Source organism: Diabrotica virgifera, chromosome 1, assembly GCF_917563875.1.
Source record: "Diabrotica virgifera virgifera chromosome 1, PGI_DIABVI_V3a".
Classification (NCBI taxonomy): Eukaryota; Metazoa; Arthropoda; class Insecta; order Coleoptera; family Chrysomelidae; genus Diabrotica; species Diabrotica virgifera.
The window spans coordinates 162,563,048-162,580,298 of NC_065443.1; the positions used below are offsets into that span (position 1 = coordinate 162,563,048).

At 31.6% G+C, this 17,251-nt stretch overlaps 1 protein-coding gene across 12 annotated transcripts in view; it reads right to left on the minus strand.

Moving 5' to 3' along the window:
- LOC114336930 (uncharacterized MFS-type transporter C09D4.1) overlaps positions 1 to 17,251 on the minus strand; it is a 467,061-nt gene that overhangs the window by 27,496 nt on the left and 422,314 nt on the right. The window lies entirely within an intron of this gene.

Genomic DNA, 17,251 nt, shown 5'->3' on the forward strand with positions numbered 1-17,251 from the left:
AATATTAAATATTAAGCATACGACACATTATTTCAGAATCGCACGGAATGGATCGGAAAAGAACGGCACGTAAAGGTGCATACTTACTGACTATAACAATTTCTTCCGAACGAATAAAACGAACCGAACGAGCCGACCGCGCACAAACAAGTAAATGCTCAGGTTATTCGAAGTGTTCGTTCTATTCGCCGGGTTCCCATGTTCTGCTTATTTTAGTTCAGTGTTGTTCTGACCATGTAAGTAGAGAACCTGGTTATAGCTGCTGGAGCTTTTTTTTCGTATTCAATTTACTACAAACAGAAAGGAATTAAAAACAAATATCAAAAAGATATTGGATAAGGAGGTTGTTTTTATGTCGTAACAAAACAACTCTGTTGGGATATATGGACAGTTTTCAATTTAAAAATTTTACTCTAATGTCTGCAGAAGACTTTCAAACATTAATATATCTAGGAGGTTCTACAATTGCAAAAAATATACAACTTTTTGAAAATCTATACCGCTTTAAGATTGCTTTGCTGTTATTTTGCGGTTTTTCTCAACAGAAGACTCATATACGAGATACGAGTTTACAATATTCCTCTTTCTGTTTCATTGTTTCACTTCGGATAATGGCAAGCAAATTAACAATCTTTTTTTATTCTTCGAAGGTACGTCCAATTTCTTCAGCTATCAATATCCATGCGTAATTTTTAGATTTAAACATTTTTCTCTGCTCCATTCCATTTTCTTTTAAGTTCAGAGCGAATCAAAATTCTTTTTTAATTAAATGTTTACGAGAACATAATGAATACAGTAAACGCCCGTGCCCACTGAGCATAAACGACAAATGCTCGCTTTTGATCTTTCAACGGTTACCGACACTTCTACGAAAATGATCGGTTCGTTCCATTCGACAGAATTTTGCTCGCAAATACGTAGGCACAGAATAGAGCAATTTGTACCAGCGCGCCCCGCTCGATTGGTTCGTCCAGATAAAAATGTTCAAGCCAGTACTCACCTTTGCGGAATGTGACGAAACAGTATGAATCTCCACATATTATAATCACGTCTTTGACGCCTGGCGTTAAGAGAACTACGTGTTGAAAGGTCTTCCGCAAATACCGTAAATGATTAATAATTTGACTTTCTTTCCTTCATGGGTTAAAGTTTTATTGTGAATTGTCCACGTTTTCTTTCGTTTGTTGAATGTGATAGTTTGTATCACTTATCAAATAGTAATACGGGTAATCCCCAATTGTATTTTGATTAATAGTTCTTCATTCTCTTTAATGAAGCAGCAAACAATAAGAAAAATATTACATGTAATTGTACCGTCTATATAATACTTGCTAGGTGATTATTTTCTTGGGCCTTTCTAATAAGTGAATTGAGTAGGGTAGGAGGTTGAAGAACTACGAAATAAATTTCTCAGTAGAATTCCAAGTGATTCCTTTCAGTTTCGATCCATTCCAGGTATTCGGATCCACAACAGTATGCTGACTCTAGTTAGTTAAATTTTTCGTCCCCTTTCTTTATATTCCGATCAGCTATAGGTTGTAGCAAACTTTAGTTGATAACTCGATATTGGATTGCAATATTGTAAGATAGACTTAGTTTACTAGTATGAATACTAGTTGTGTACAATGATTTTCACATAACAAATAATACCAACTAACAAACAATAGGTAATGGTTGTATCAAGTTTTACCAAGAATAGGTAAAATACAACAGTATTTTAGGTACTACAACAATAACTTTTAGTACCCTTTCAGACTAAGACACTGGTGTCTGACGTCCGCCACCGGTGTTCAATTGCAGCAAAGCATTGTTGAGCTACTAAAATCAGCCACACTCAAAGCGGCTCGTCTGTTGTAGTCGTTCATCTAAAACAATGCTTTGCTGCCTGTGGCGGACACTGATGTCAGACACCAGTGTCTTAGTCTGAAAGGGTGCTTATTGTTTGATAAAAAACAAATCATAACATAAAATGCTAATCTACATTTAATTTTACGTGACAAGACATCTCGTAAAACGACAGTTCGTAACCCCGCAAATGCTATCGGACAATTCGTAAGGGCGACAGTTCGTAACAGAGACAATTTGTAACTAAACATATTCGTAACGGTATAATTCGTAACGTCAAAATTGAATTATAAGTTATACTTCTTTAGGCGCGATTGAGAGTAAAATTTAATAATACTGCGCACATGCGCACACAGACAGTATGGCGTTTAGTTGCTAAATCTTTCTAGTTATGTATAAATATATCAGTGCAAGAAAAGGTGTGAAAAGATTATATTAGTGTTTTTACTAAATATATTTATTATAATTTTTGTGTCTTTGGATTTGTCTTCCTCAGGAGTAAGATTAGTATTATTAAAACATTTTATTGTCACCTTGTCTGTTTGTTACCGTGAATTATCATTAGGTACGTCCGCACCGATACAGACACAGTCCTCGTAGCGCATTTGATATAGCATTCGGCCAGAGATCGAGAGGTTTTGAGTTTGAATCCAGTGCAATCCTATACTTTTTTTTTATTTTTTTGAAAGCGGTAAGCACAAAATTAGTTTGGTGTTTAAAAAAAATTAAAACAAACTGTTTAAAGTATATTTATTTTTAAGAAATCATATAATAGAAGTATAACTTCTTACGACGTGCGTACAAAGTACACACACATTCTTTTTTTTATGTTAATTTTTGTTAACATGGAAACTTTTATTACAGTTACGATTGAAACTACGTTTATAAATTTGACGAAACAGCATTAGGATCAACATTCTTGACACTTTTTATATTTTGTGAAGCAATACATTTTTAAAACTATGTCTTAAAATAAATTTAATCTAGCAATGTAAATTATATTAGTTACTATCGTAAATACATTATAATTAAACTGTTTTTATTTATTTGCTTATTTATCATACTTAGTTTTACTACTTTAAAGTGTAAGATAAAGTTTCAAGATTAATGTTTCAAGATAAAAAAATTTTTAAAAATTCTTTAGTTGTCATATTAACAAAAATATATGCAAAAATATGCGTGAAGTATATTTAGAAAGAAGTGGTCTTAAAAAAGTACCACTTTTAGTACCTATAGGAATGTTTTGAAAATGCATTTTTGTATAGATTCAGTGCCTAATATTAAATTTGCTAAAAAAAATTAAATGACGTTCCGAATTGTACCCTTACGAAAATAATCTACATGATAAACGTAATTTCAATTGTAACTGTAATAAAAGTCAGTTTCCATGTTATCAAAAATAAACAGAATACCTAATTCAATTTTGATGTTACGAACTGGCGCAGTTACGAGATGTGATGGAACCTTAGTTCCAGTAACAAGAATTAGGCCAGGGTAATAAGACAAAAATATACCCCATTCGTGACACTTCAGCAGCCAGGGTACTGAAGCGTTTTTTCGACAAGTAATACCTATAGGAACAAATTGTAACTATTTCCTGCGTAGGATCTGGCGGTCATTTTTATTTATAAACAATTAACTGTCAAAAGATGGCATTTTTCACTTCTTTTTCTAATCACTGGAAAACAGTGAAACTTATGATTTTTTTAGTACAAATATCTTTGCGATTATGGAAAAAGCTTTAAAATGACATATTACAAAGTTTGATATACTCATTTATTGTTAATATAATTGCGAAAAAAGGTGGGAATTTCAAAAAAAATTATTTTCGCAATAACTGTTGTAAATATTAGTGTACAGGTTTGAAATTTTTTTCAAATGGGGGTTCCTTGGTGCTTAATATGTGATAAAAATTTCAAAGCGATTTACTCAATTGTTTAAATTTTATTCGAATTGTTTATCTCAGAGAGCATTTTTTTTGCAATAACATAAGTCAGAAAAAAATGACGAAAGAACCATTCCACAGGTGTCAAATGGAAGAGCATGAGCTATATTTTCAACTTGGTTTAAAAAAAGCGAATAAAAAATGCATTTATTAGTAATAAATAATTATGCAAAAGTATCCTAAATCTTTCCTTATAAACTTTTTGGATAACTTTTTCCAAAAAATTAACTTTTTTACCCTGTTTTAAGTGCACAACTACCAAGGAATGTTATTTATATCATAATTGATAAAAAATTGTAATAAATATATATAATTTCTTATATAACAAAATAAAAAGTTTATAAGGAAAGATTTACGATACTTATTACTAATAAATGCATTTTTTATTCGCTTTTTTTAAACCAAGTTGAAAATATAGCTCATGCTCTTTCATTTGGCACCTGTGGAATGGTTCTAACGTCATTTTTTTCTGACTTATGTTATTGCAAAAAAAATGCTCTCTGGGATAAACAATTTGAATAAAATTTAAACAATTGAATGAATCGCTTTGAAATTTTTATCATATATTAAGCACCAGAGAACCCTTATATGACAAAAATTTCAAAGCTGTACACTAATTTTTAAAATAGATATTGCGAAATTATTTTTTTTGCAATTCCGACCTTTTTTTCGCAATTATATTAACAATAAATGAGTATATCAAACTTTGTAATAAGTCATTTTAAAGCTTTTTCCATAATCTCAAAGATATTTGTACTAAAAGAAACATAAGTTTCACTGTTTTCCATTGATTAAAAAAAGGGAAAAATGACATTTTTTGACACTTTATTGTTTATAAATAAAAATGGCCGCCAGATCCTACGCAGGAAATAGTTACAATTTGCTCTTATAGGTATTACCTATCGAAAAAACGCTTCAGTACCCTGGCTGCTAGAGTGTCATGGGAAAAACCTTATTACCCTGGACTAAATTTATTTTTGTGCTTTTCTGGATTATATTCTTTCTGCTTTTTTGCTTTTATGTTAATTAATGTGCACTATCATTTTTTAATAGTGACATAAAGTCACGTACCTAATGTAAAATAGTAAGTGCTCATCACTAGTGAATGCTATCTACATTTTAAATATACCTAAGATACTTTAGAACCTTTGTTCTAAAAATTGAAATATCAACACTGATTATTTTTTAACACTTGAGTATTATTTAACATTCACGTTTTATTCTAAGACTAATGAGAAGCGTTTCTACTTATCTATACCTATACCTACTTACAATTTGAAACTTTCAAAGTCCTATAAAAACAAACATCCAATAATTTAAATATAGAACGATAATGGGTTAATTCTTCTGCAAAAGATAGGGAAACTACGAGCAATCACATCAATTTACTAAGAGGATTGCGAAAAGGCAGCAAGTTTTGAATTAATTAGAAAATTACAACATTTGGAGAAATCTATAAGGGGTGAACGATATAACTTAATTGTAAAATAATGAGTGTCGTTAATCAATATGAATTTCCTTTATGATTGCCAATCTTCTTAGAAGAGATGCGACATAAACAAGAAGAATTGATAGCTAACAACACACTATATATATTTAGAAGTTTACGTATTGATGAAATTCGTTTTCGTGGTTGGTAGAAATGTATTTTTATCCTTCCCCTGATTTTCAATAATTGTTCGTTTTTTTTTTCAGCACCTATTTGATATTTTTTATTGAGATCTTCAGTGTTTCTTTTTATTCGTGGTTTATGATAATCTATAGAAATTATTTGCATGTGTTAGTTTATTTTTTGTTATTCTTTGAGTGTAGAATGGAATTTTAGTGTAAGTATATAATATATTAATTTGTTAGAAGTGTAAAGAACAATAGATTTTTTGGTTGCTCAAGCTGTCGATGTCTCTACTCCGCTTATATAGCGGATTGATGTGGCGTTAGAACTAATCTTATCAGAAATTGTTCCATGGTTTCCAGATTGAAGACAACGGGGGAACTTCCTTTTATAGGTAGTAAATATCCAACTGACCTGTAAACCCTATATTATCTAAAAATCATTTGTGCTATCTTTATTCCAAATATGGACATGTCTATCACTTATTTTAAATACTTATGCTTCAATTTATAAATCACAATATTTCTTTAATATCTATCCGCTAAAACATTTTTTGTAGTCAAAACAAGGAACGAATCTTATAGATTAGGTATACCTCAATTGAACCCCGACAATTGGATAATCATCTAAACTGATGAGATATACTCTATTAATCATCACCATCATCATTGGCACTACAATCTCTGGTGGTTCTTGGCCTGTTCTAGAATCACCCTCCGTTCCTCCCTATCCTTCGCCTTGGTTTTCCAAGGCTCTTTCCATACTCTTTTATTATCTATCGATATTATAGGATGAATTATAAAACTATAGACCTACAGAAGAGTATTACAAATAAGTTGAGAAGATAAGGTGGCTATTGTTCTTCTTCTTAAAGTTCCCTCTCCTATCGGAGGTTGGATATCATAATGGCTATGGTCACTTTGTTGGCTGCTGCTCTGAATAGTTGTAATGAACTACAGTTAAACCATTCCCTAAGGTTCCTCAGCCAGGAGATGCGTCTTCTTCCTATGCTTCTTCTTCCTTGGATCCTTCCTTGCATAATAATTCTCAGCAACTCATATTTTTCTCCTCTGGTAATGTGACCCAAATATTCCAGTTTTCTAGTTTTTATACTTTTCATAATTTCTAACTCCTTATTTAAACGTCGTAGCACTTCAACATTGGTAATCCTTTGGACCCACTGAATTTTCAATATTCTTCTGTAACACCACATTTCGAACGCTTCTATTCTTCTTATGTGTTGTCTCTTCAATGTCCAAGCTTCCATTCCGTATAGCAATATAGAAAATATGTAGCATCTTAGAGCCCTCAATCTGAGAGGCAACTGAAGGTCTTTGTTTGTAAGCAGTGTCTTCATTTTTATAAATGCTTGCCTTGCAGTTTCAATTCGGACTTTAATTTCTTTGCTTTGGTCATTTCTATCATCAACCCAGGTTCCCAGATATTTGTATGTCTTAACTTTTTCTATTTGGGTTTGCTCTATCATTAACCTTTCATTTCCATGTTCTGTTTTTGAGACAATCATAAATTTAGTTTTTTCTTGTTTATTTTTAGTCCGTATCGAATGCAATAATCGTTAATTCCATTTAGCAATTCTTGTAGCGATTCCAGGGTGTCTGCCATTATAACGGTGTCATCAGCGAATCTTATTATATGTTATTTACTATTCTGCCGTTTATAGAGATTCCATCACTTAGCTCCGCTATCGCTTCCTGAAATATGGCTTCACTGTATAGGTTAAACAGTAGCGGCGACAGAACACAACCCTGTCTTACCCCTCACTTTATATCAATACTCTTGGATTCTTGTTGTTCTATCTTTATATTGGCCTTTTGATTCCAATATAGATTTATAATAATTCGTAAAACTCGTCTGTCTATATTTCTGTTTTTCAATAATTCTATTAGTTTTTCATGTCGGACCATGTGGCTATTGTGAAGAATGCGAAAAGAGAAAGAGGTTTTACATACTATTAAAATTGAAAAATTGCACAATATCTTGGACATGTCATAAGGGGCTAGAGTTATAACTTGCTTCAACTACACTATCACTATACTATATATGTAACTATACAAGTAAGAATACGGGGTAGAAGGGGGCGTAGAAAAAGATGCATCGCCTCCTGGTTAAACAGTTTGAGAGCATAGATAGAGTGGATATTGAGAAGAATGGAAAAAGAGGAAAGAGGTTTTAAATACTATTAAAATCGGAAAATTAAAATATCTTGGAAATGTCATAGTGGCTAACATTATAACTTGCTGCAACTATACTGCACACTATACTATAGGTATATCTATACAAGGATGAAAACGGGGTATGAGTCGCAGAAAAAGACACATTTCCTGGTAAACAGTTTAAAAGCATTTATCTTTGAGATACTCGTTCTGGTTTCTGTGGTATGTTTACTTTTTTTTATATTCCCGATGTTTGTTTTTAATGGATAGGTACCTATTATAAAAACACAACAAAATATAACTCAAACGTAAATACAACTAATCAAGAACAAAAATACTGGGAACCGGTGCAGTGGCACGAAATTGTGTGACGGGCCTTACCTAATCACAGGTAAAAAAAATCACAGAAGGGAAAACGACATCACAATGTACAAATTCCGCTAAAATCGTATGGGTATAAATGCAAACCATAACTGGTTGGAAGAGTGAATTGTTTGAAATAACTAGAGTTATGATCATAGTCTTTTTAAAACTAATAATTATGTCCTTCCACAGTTTTTGTATTCTTGGAAGTTAGCACGATCATCCTAGATAGTTTATTAAAAATCTTTAATCTCAACAAAAAATAAATAAGATTTTATAGGAATCTAATAATTTCATAAATACTGAATGCATTAAAGTAAATATTAGCATAATAATATACAATATTAAAGGATATCGATAAAACTCTTCGAAATCAATTTACCGATAAATAGATTCACAGACAGTAAGTCACCGACTAAAAAGTTAAGATCAATGCAATTCATTCATAACAGATTTGTTCTAGTCTCTAATAAATAATATATTTACTATCATCGTTCTCAATTACTAATCGTCAGACTTTGCGTTATTAGATTCTTCTTATTTAATAAGTGCCGTCTCCCATCGGATGTTGGATATCATCATCACTATCTTTACTCTATCTAGCCTATCTACCGCTGCTCTAAAGAGTTCTATAGAACTGCATTTAGACCAGGCCCTCCTTCTTCCTATACTCCTTCCTCATCTTATCTTTCCCTGTATTATCAGTCTTAGCATTTCATATCGCTGTCTCCTCATTACGTGCCCCAGATAGTGTAACTTTCTTATTTTTATTGGGTTTATTATTTCGTATTCTTTACTCATTTCTTGCAATACTTCCGTGTTCGATTTCTTTTGTGTCCATGCTATTCTAAGCATTTTTCTGTAACATCACATTTCAAATCACTGTAGCTTATTTATGTGTTCTTGCTTCAGTGTCTAGCTTTCAAGTCCACATTGCAGTATCGAAATCACATAACATCTCAAAAATCTTACTTTCAGTTCTAATCTAAGGTCTTTGTTGCAGATAATTGTTTTCATTATTACAAACGCTTTTCTTGCTATTTCTATCCTGGCCCTTATTTCTGTTGTTTGATAATTATCTTCTGAAATCCAGGTTTCTAAGGGTCCCGGTGAATTCGTAACTATTTTAATCCCCCATCCTAATTACAGGCCAATTGGTAACTCTGGCCCTCAGGTTATTTTTCGGTAACTACCGGTGAATTCGTAACTAAATAAAGGTATAATCTTTTAGACTTGAACTAAACATATGGAAAATCTCTTTGGTTTTAAATTATCAGATGTATTTAAATAATTTATCATTGCTAAACATCTAAATATTGAATTTACAATTACTTGATAAAAACCAAGCTCGTGTAGAGCTATACTTGATGGAAATAATATTTATAACACGTGTTAATGAAACACTATAATATTGTTTCAATTATTTTATTAAGATATTTCAATTTTTGCTATTTTTTAGGTACATAATATAATACAAATATAATGTTTTTAAGCAAACCAAGAAACATTCGGTTTAGATTAAGGGCCGGTTGTTCGAACGCTAATCAAAAATGATCATTATCAAATAGTTAATTACTGTCACAACTGTCAATGTCAACTTTGATTGGGTTGCTGAAAACATAATTATTGATTACGATTATGAAATTAGTTTATCAATTATGTTAATAATTATTGTTATGTTAATTGATTAACTAATCTCATAATTATAATCAATTATGTTTTCAGCAACCCAACCAAAGTTAACATTGACAGTTGGTGACAGTAATTAAATATTTGATAGTGATCATTGTTGATTAGCGTTCGAACAACCGGCCCTTAGGGCCGGTTGTTCGAACGCTAATCAACATTGATCACTATCAAATACTTAATTACTGTACACAACTGTCAATGTCAACTTTGGTTGGGTTGCCGAAAACACAATTATTGATGACAATTATGAAATTAGTTAATCAATTATGTTAATAATTGTTATGTTAATTCACTAACTAATCTCATAATTATAATTAACTATGTTTTCAGCAACCCAACCAAAGTTGACATTGACAGTTGTGACAGTAATTAAATATTTGATAGTGATCAATGTTGATTAGCGTTCGAACAACCGGCCCTTAAGGTATTAGATTTAATCGATGGTTTCGAATTCACCTGAAGAAAGTTTCGACTTGGCAAGTCAGGTAATAGAAAAGTTACGAATTGGCCGGTGAACATTTTGATTTGAAAATTTTTGTCATTAAAAGTTATGAGTTGGCGCGTGGCCGTTTCTAAGTACCGATTTGTATTTGTCAACCCTTTCTATCGGTACATATCCCAATTGTATGTTTGTATACTATGTTTGTATTAGATAGTGCTGCATTTTTCTCTAGTCGCACTTATATACTTTTAGGATCCTTTATTTTAGTTACTTTTATGAGTATAATTTATAAGTAGATGCCCACATGAATGAGTGTTTTAAAAGTTTTGGCTTAGTAGTGACAAATTCTCCACTTGTCATCGTTACGTTTAATCGTAACGTCTGAGTCCGTATGCTATGAAGCATACTAACGGTACGCTTCTGAACATCGTCCATTTAGTTTTATTCTTCTTTTTAAATCAGGCGAGATTCGTTAGTCTCTGGCACTTGATCGTAAGGCCTTTGTACCATACCTTGTTTTTTTCCGTGAACTCTCAATAAAGGCCAAAGGTTTTCTTATTGGTGCTTTTAGGATCTCTGCTGGTTCAAAGCTCAGTTGGCCAGTGAACTCCTGCCTTACACTTAGCACTCGTGCAATACAAGTGCAAAAATTGCAGTTACTATATATTTTTCTTGATGTGTCTATCCGTGACGAATGTTGGCGATCCTCATGACAATATATAAATATATATTTTCTGTAGCAGCACGGAAATGCTGCATAGATATTGTATTGAACCAGGTTCTGAGGTTTTTTAAACAGGATATTCTTCTTCTTCCGGGACCTCGCTTTTTAAATATTTTTCCTTACAGGATGGCTTGTAGGAGTTTGTACCTGGATTCATTTCGCATAATGTGTCCGAAGTATTGTAACTTTCGAGATTTAATGGTGATCAGTATCTCTCGGTTCTTCTTCATTCTTCCGAGGACCTCCTCATTTGTGACCCGGTCAATCCACGGAATTTTAAGTATTATCATTTATAGACACACCAAAATTTTCCAATCAGCTTCCAATTTTCTGCACATATCTTCGTTCAAAGTCCATGATTCAACACCATAGAAAGAACAGGACAGAGGAGACGTAGCATTTACTCAGTACCCAGTTACGATAGACCTACTACGAAAACGATATACTTTTCGACGAATTGTACACTTACAAAATATTTCTTCGATGAATTATTGTCCATGAACTTATCATCTGTTAATTTGACATTATAAACGTGTTCAAAAAATACCTCTAAATAACATTTTTCACTTTATGTTAAAATAATAAATGATAACGTTAAAAAAATTCTTGACATGGAAAACATTAAATATACAATATTCACAAATAGTAGTCACACGATTTGGTAACAAAAATGACGTTGACTAGTAAGGGTATGGTTATGTGTTAATTATGTTATTAAAAATATGTAGGTATATTAATCCTAAATAAATTAAATGCTAAAAACAACATTTACATGTCCTATAAACTACAACGCTTATTGTAAAATAATTTAAAACATATTTTAAATGTAATAATCTTTGGATGATATAAATATTTTATTACCAACACTCTCACTCTTTAATAATAAAACCCCGAAGAAACAAAACGATAGTGAAATAATAAACCTCTGTAACTATTATAAGATGTTGTTCCACATTTTATTGTCTAGCTTGAACTTTACGTATGATAATCACAACAATACAAAACACTAGGTATACCAACTAGTTTTTAATATTATTTTCTTTTATATTGAGGATATATCGACGGTTGAAAGGCAAAAGTTACCAAACGCAAATTTGGGCGATATTGACTTATATATCGTCGGCTTACTGCCAAAACCAACTAACTCCACTTTTTGTCAATTCTGAGTTAAGTACGCCTTTGTACTTAATAATTATCAAAGAATGTACTGATGAAACCAGACACGTCCAGACAGATTTTAAATGTGAGAAACAGAAGGGTCTCAAAACAACTAACTCCAATGATGACACTTTTATTCAGCCAAAAACAGATATGTGCAGTTGTCTGTTAAAATAAAATAATATTTTATCATTTACAATATTCTAGTTCTGCCAAAACCAGACAAGTGCAATTAGGTTATTTTCACTGTACTATTTCGGTATATTTCATGATAACTGTCTTTAGGTCTCAGCGTAATACGATATTGCACGTAGATAATTCGGTAGGTATTTGTCTGGACTTGTCGGCGCCCATGTGTCTTCAATTTTAAACATTTTAAACATAGATAGATTTATTTTGTGTTACAGTTGGTGAATTTTTTTATTAATTTGTGAAAAAGTTTTATTAGTTAAAAATGTCTTCCCGTTGTTCTCGTATATTAAGCATGGCATTAGAAGCCGAATTACTTAATGGTAAGTGTTGATAATAATATCAGGTTTTTATTTTAATATCGGTATTTACGTTTTTTTATTAGACGATGGAATGGTGGTAGATGGCAACTTGTGTGCTAATTTAGACACTGATGTTATCGACAATAATTCGTTACAATCAAAAAAAGAGAGAAACTGTCGAATAATCTCCATTTGGAATACAAATAGGTTTAAATAACTCGAGTATTACGACAGAATCTGGTTTCGCTGATTTAGACCTCGACAAAGAAAGAGAAATTAATGATCTGGCAATGATTTTAGATGATTCTGATTGCTCCATAAAAGACAAAGATTATGTGCCTGAATCAGACAGCTCATTGGAAGCAAGTCAGTTTTTTTCATTTTTTTAGTTCCATGGCTCGATTGCGTCAGTGTTAAAGTCTCTGCTCCATAAGTTTGTATGGGCAAAACACATTGGTTATAAACCTTTCGCTTGAGACACATGGGAATTGAACTTTTTAGAATATGGCTTAGCTTGCCAAATGGTGCACAAGTCAAGCCTATTGGCCTCTATATTTCATGTGTTTGATTGTCTCTGCTTATCCTGATCTCGTGTCCCAGATATTTGTAAGTGTCTGTTTGTAGTATAGTATTTTTTAGTAAATTTTGAGTAAATAGAGATTTGTTTTCGTTTGCAAATTTAAGGTCTTTCTTGTTATTTTACAGAATAATTTTAATTTTAGGTAGTTCAGAGGATAACCTTAACCTAAATAGTACTTTGCCGAAAGATGTTACACAATCAATTACACGCTGGAAAAAATGTGACCCCAGCAAATGGAAGAAGAACTTAAAAAAACGTCAAAAACTTGAATCCAAGGCACCTAAATCGATTGATTGCAGTAAATGCCGCTTCAGATGTACAGACAAATTCTCTCAAGATGCGAGAAGCGTGATCTGTGCAAATTACTCGTCGACTGATTTTAACCGTCGAAAAGATTTCATATTAAGTAAAGTTGAAAGCCATGTTCCTGAACGTAGAAGAGCAAACGCAGGAAGTGTTAAGAAACAACGAGCAGATTCTAAAAAATATTTTCTTGAACTTGACAATAATAGAATAAGAGTCTGTAGAGACTTTTTTATAAAAACACTTTGTGTATGCAAAAACGTTGTTGAACATGCCTTCAGGTTTAAAGGAGAAGGAGGTTTATTTGTTGGCAATGAAAAAAGGGGTAAAAATGTACCTCATAATAAAACAGCTGATTCTGATTTAGAAGTCGTTAAAAAACACATTGAAAGCTTCCCTACTATGGAATCCCACTATACTAGACAATCTACGAAGAGGCAGTACCTTGACTGCAAATTGAGTGTTGCAAAAATGTACAGCTTGTATAAAGAGATGTGCGAAAATGAGAATCTAACGCCGGTTTCCCAAATAACTTATAGAAGAGTATTCTGCAACAATTATAATATGTCTTTTGTCACACCTAAAAAAGATCAATGTCAGATATGTGCCAAATATAAGACAGCTGATTTGGAGAAAAAGAAGCAATTGGAAGAGAATTACGAAAGTCACATTATGCGAAAGAACGATTGTTACAGTGCCAAAATGGAAGATAAAGAAAGAGCCCATAGAGAGAGTAACTTTATGTGCTGCACTTTAGCTCTGCAATGCGTATTACAGATTCCAAGTAGCGATGTAAGTCCGATGTATTACAGCCGTAAGATTTGTACTTACAACTTAGGTAACGGTGTATGAGTTGGCAATACCCAACAACTCATACTGCTTTTCATGGACCGAGCTAAATGGAAAAAGAGAAAGCCTGGAAATCGGCACTTGTCTATCAAGGTATATCGATAAACTCTCCACAGATATTACTGAACTTTCTCTTTTCTCTGACACTTGCAGCGGACAGAACCGCAATCAGAATATATATATATCACACTGAAATCAGAACATTTTTCTGCGCCGATTGGTTGTATCCTCATGTGGCTAAGATGAATTTTTTGTCGCTTGGTAATTTAAAATAATTAACATTTTTAACAATTTTCGGCGACCAAGCGTCTAGAATTTTGTAAATTTAAGAACAACTTTCATTTGGTACCTATTCCATTTTAATCCTTTACAGTTAGTAAGTTTTTGTTAGATTGTATTTTAAATGTTTGAGCGCTTAGTGATTTTTTACAAACAATGTCTAGAGTTTTTAAAATGCTTAAGAAATTTTACCCTATCCAAAAATATTTTTTTTATCATGTATTACTTTTTTTCGTACATTAATTAAATACCATTTTTTGTTTAGTTAATTATATCTACATGTAACTTTCTTAAACAAGACAAATCGTTCTTTCTGTCTACCTAAAATAGGTGGAATTTGTCGCTTGGTAATAATTTACCTGCCGTTTTTTAATGTTTTTGTTGTTTAGATATAATATATTTCTTTAAAAAAGACATTTTAAAAGGAAGGTTATCATTATTGCACTTAGCCTGTTCCGCCGTTTAGAACGACTCCAAATCATAGCTTGATTTGCAGTTAATAACAGAATATCGGTCAGTGTGCTCCGAATTGTGGAATGGTCAAAATCTATATTTTTTACTATTGGGTAATACTTACAACTCATTTTTGGATCAACGTAATCTTATTGTTTTATTAATATAATAGATAGTAGAAAACGAATACATAATATCCTAAACCTAGCTTTGGCAAGCGCAGGGGCATCTACCAAAGATTTACTTTAGGTAAGTAGTGTAGCAGTACATACCAAGAAATCAGTATATACTGCAAATAAGAAATTTATATATTTCACTGATCATGCATGTCGTTTTAATAAAGAAGAGACGATTTAAAGTAAGGCCAGTTATTAATATGATAATTACTGTATATTATATTTTTTTGTTTTCTAGTTCAACCATTTTACCTGTTACAAAACATGAATGGTTTTCGGATAGGTTATGTTTCTTAAAATACAGTCAAAAATTTATCGGGTTTAATCAATTTTACCAGTTCCGATGATAAAAAGCAGTCACCTTCAGTATTTTTTCCAGTTGAAGGTAAAAAAAATAGTCGGTTGGTAACTTTTTCTTTGTTGCGATTTAGCAGAAAATATTACTAACCGACACTATTTCATAAACTTTTAATAAAAAAATACATAGTCTTCAAAGGGTAGTTTATAAAGTATCTAAACTGCATTTAAAGTTCGTTGAAAATGACAATAAAACCAATAAATCATGTTTTATGAAATTTTTTTCAAAATTTCAAACTTTAAACCGCTCTAGTGTAAAGTTAGCCAAATGTCGCTTGTCATTTTTGCCTTTCAGCCGTCGATATTATTTCTTTAAACTATGAATGAGAAGCTAATATTGCAAATAATACCTACGTTAATTTTTAAACTCTATTGTTTAATAAAAAAATATTTCCAGAGAAGTTAAAAATATGCATTTGCCTATAGTACGTTTCAAAATATTTTAGAAAACGGTATCTTAATCCTATTACATAGTCATTTGTATTTGAGTAGTATGGTTAAATTTTCAGAGATGAACATACTGAACAGCAGATATAATAATTAAAAGTACAATAGATTAAAATTTATTAATTTCTACCTGGGAGGAAAACGCAACCACATCATTAAAATTCAAATGTCTTTGTAATAAGCTTAAGATTAAGGTTTTCTAAAATTATTTGTTACGTACTATACTAAATTTAAAATCAAGATGCAGTAGAAATAAACAAACTATAAAAGTAGAAATTAATAAAGACACGTTAAATGCTACTAGGAGCACATCCGGAATCATAATTTACAATGTATATACATTATTAATCCCAAGCCATGATTTCCAAAGTTTATACATTGTAAATTATGATGCGGGAGTGCTCCTAGTAGCATTTAACGTGTCTTGGTTTGTTTATTTCTACTGCATCTTGAATTTAAATTTAGTATATAATATACACTTTATGATTATCATTTTTATTGACTGGCACCGGCTGCAAAAACGCATGCAAAAAAAGCAAACGTATTAGATTTTCGACATTTAAATTAAACCAGATGAATCATTGAATGAGAAGTTATAAACTTAAACTTGAAAGTTATAGCACAATGAAGTTATATAGCACATTTTCAAAATATTTTTTTTCTCAAAGCAAAATTAAACTGTAAAGGATTACATCAAAATAATGTCGGGTAAACTGAGAGAACGTTTAAAAAGCGAATAGTATATCATAGCATAAAACATATTTGCTTTAACTGAAGAATAATAGTTACTATGGGCTATTCCACGAATATACGACTGTCTTGGATTATCGCGACAACGAATGTTTTATTGTGCAACATAAGAAGTGCGAAAGTAAATGGCTATAATAATTGTTCCAATAAACAACAATGTATTCTGCAATTTACTTTCGTTCTTCATAATTTGCACAGTCAAATATTCGTTGTCGAGATAATCCACAACAGTCGTATGTTCGTGGAATAGGGTATATATCCTAAGAATTGTTTAACATTTTACACTGTAAATTATTTACATTTTAGGAGCATTATATTTTAATTATAACTTCTTAATTATAAACATTTTTTGGAAAAACCAATTAAGCAGCCATCAAGTATTAAAATTAGCATATCATATCTAATATGTGCAATTTTGTTTTGTATTGTCATGAAAACTTAAACCTAATATCCCTATTTTCATCAAGTTATAAAAAAGTTTAAATCCTTCACAGGTGGAAGAGTCTTTATGGTTAATCAAAATAATTAAAAGCAAAACCTTACTTATATCCGGAAATACTTTCCAAATATTTCTTGTTGGTGTTGTCCTCATTTGCAAACTATTAAAATCGTGG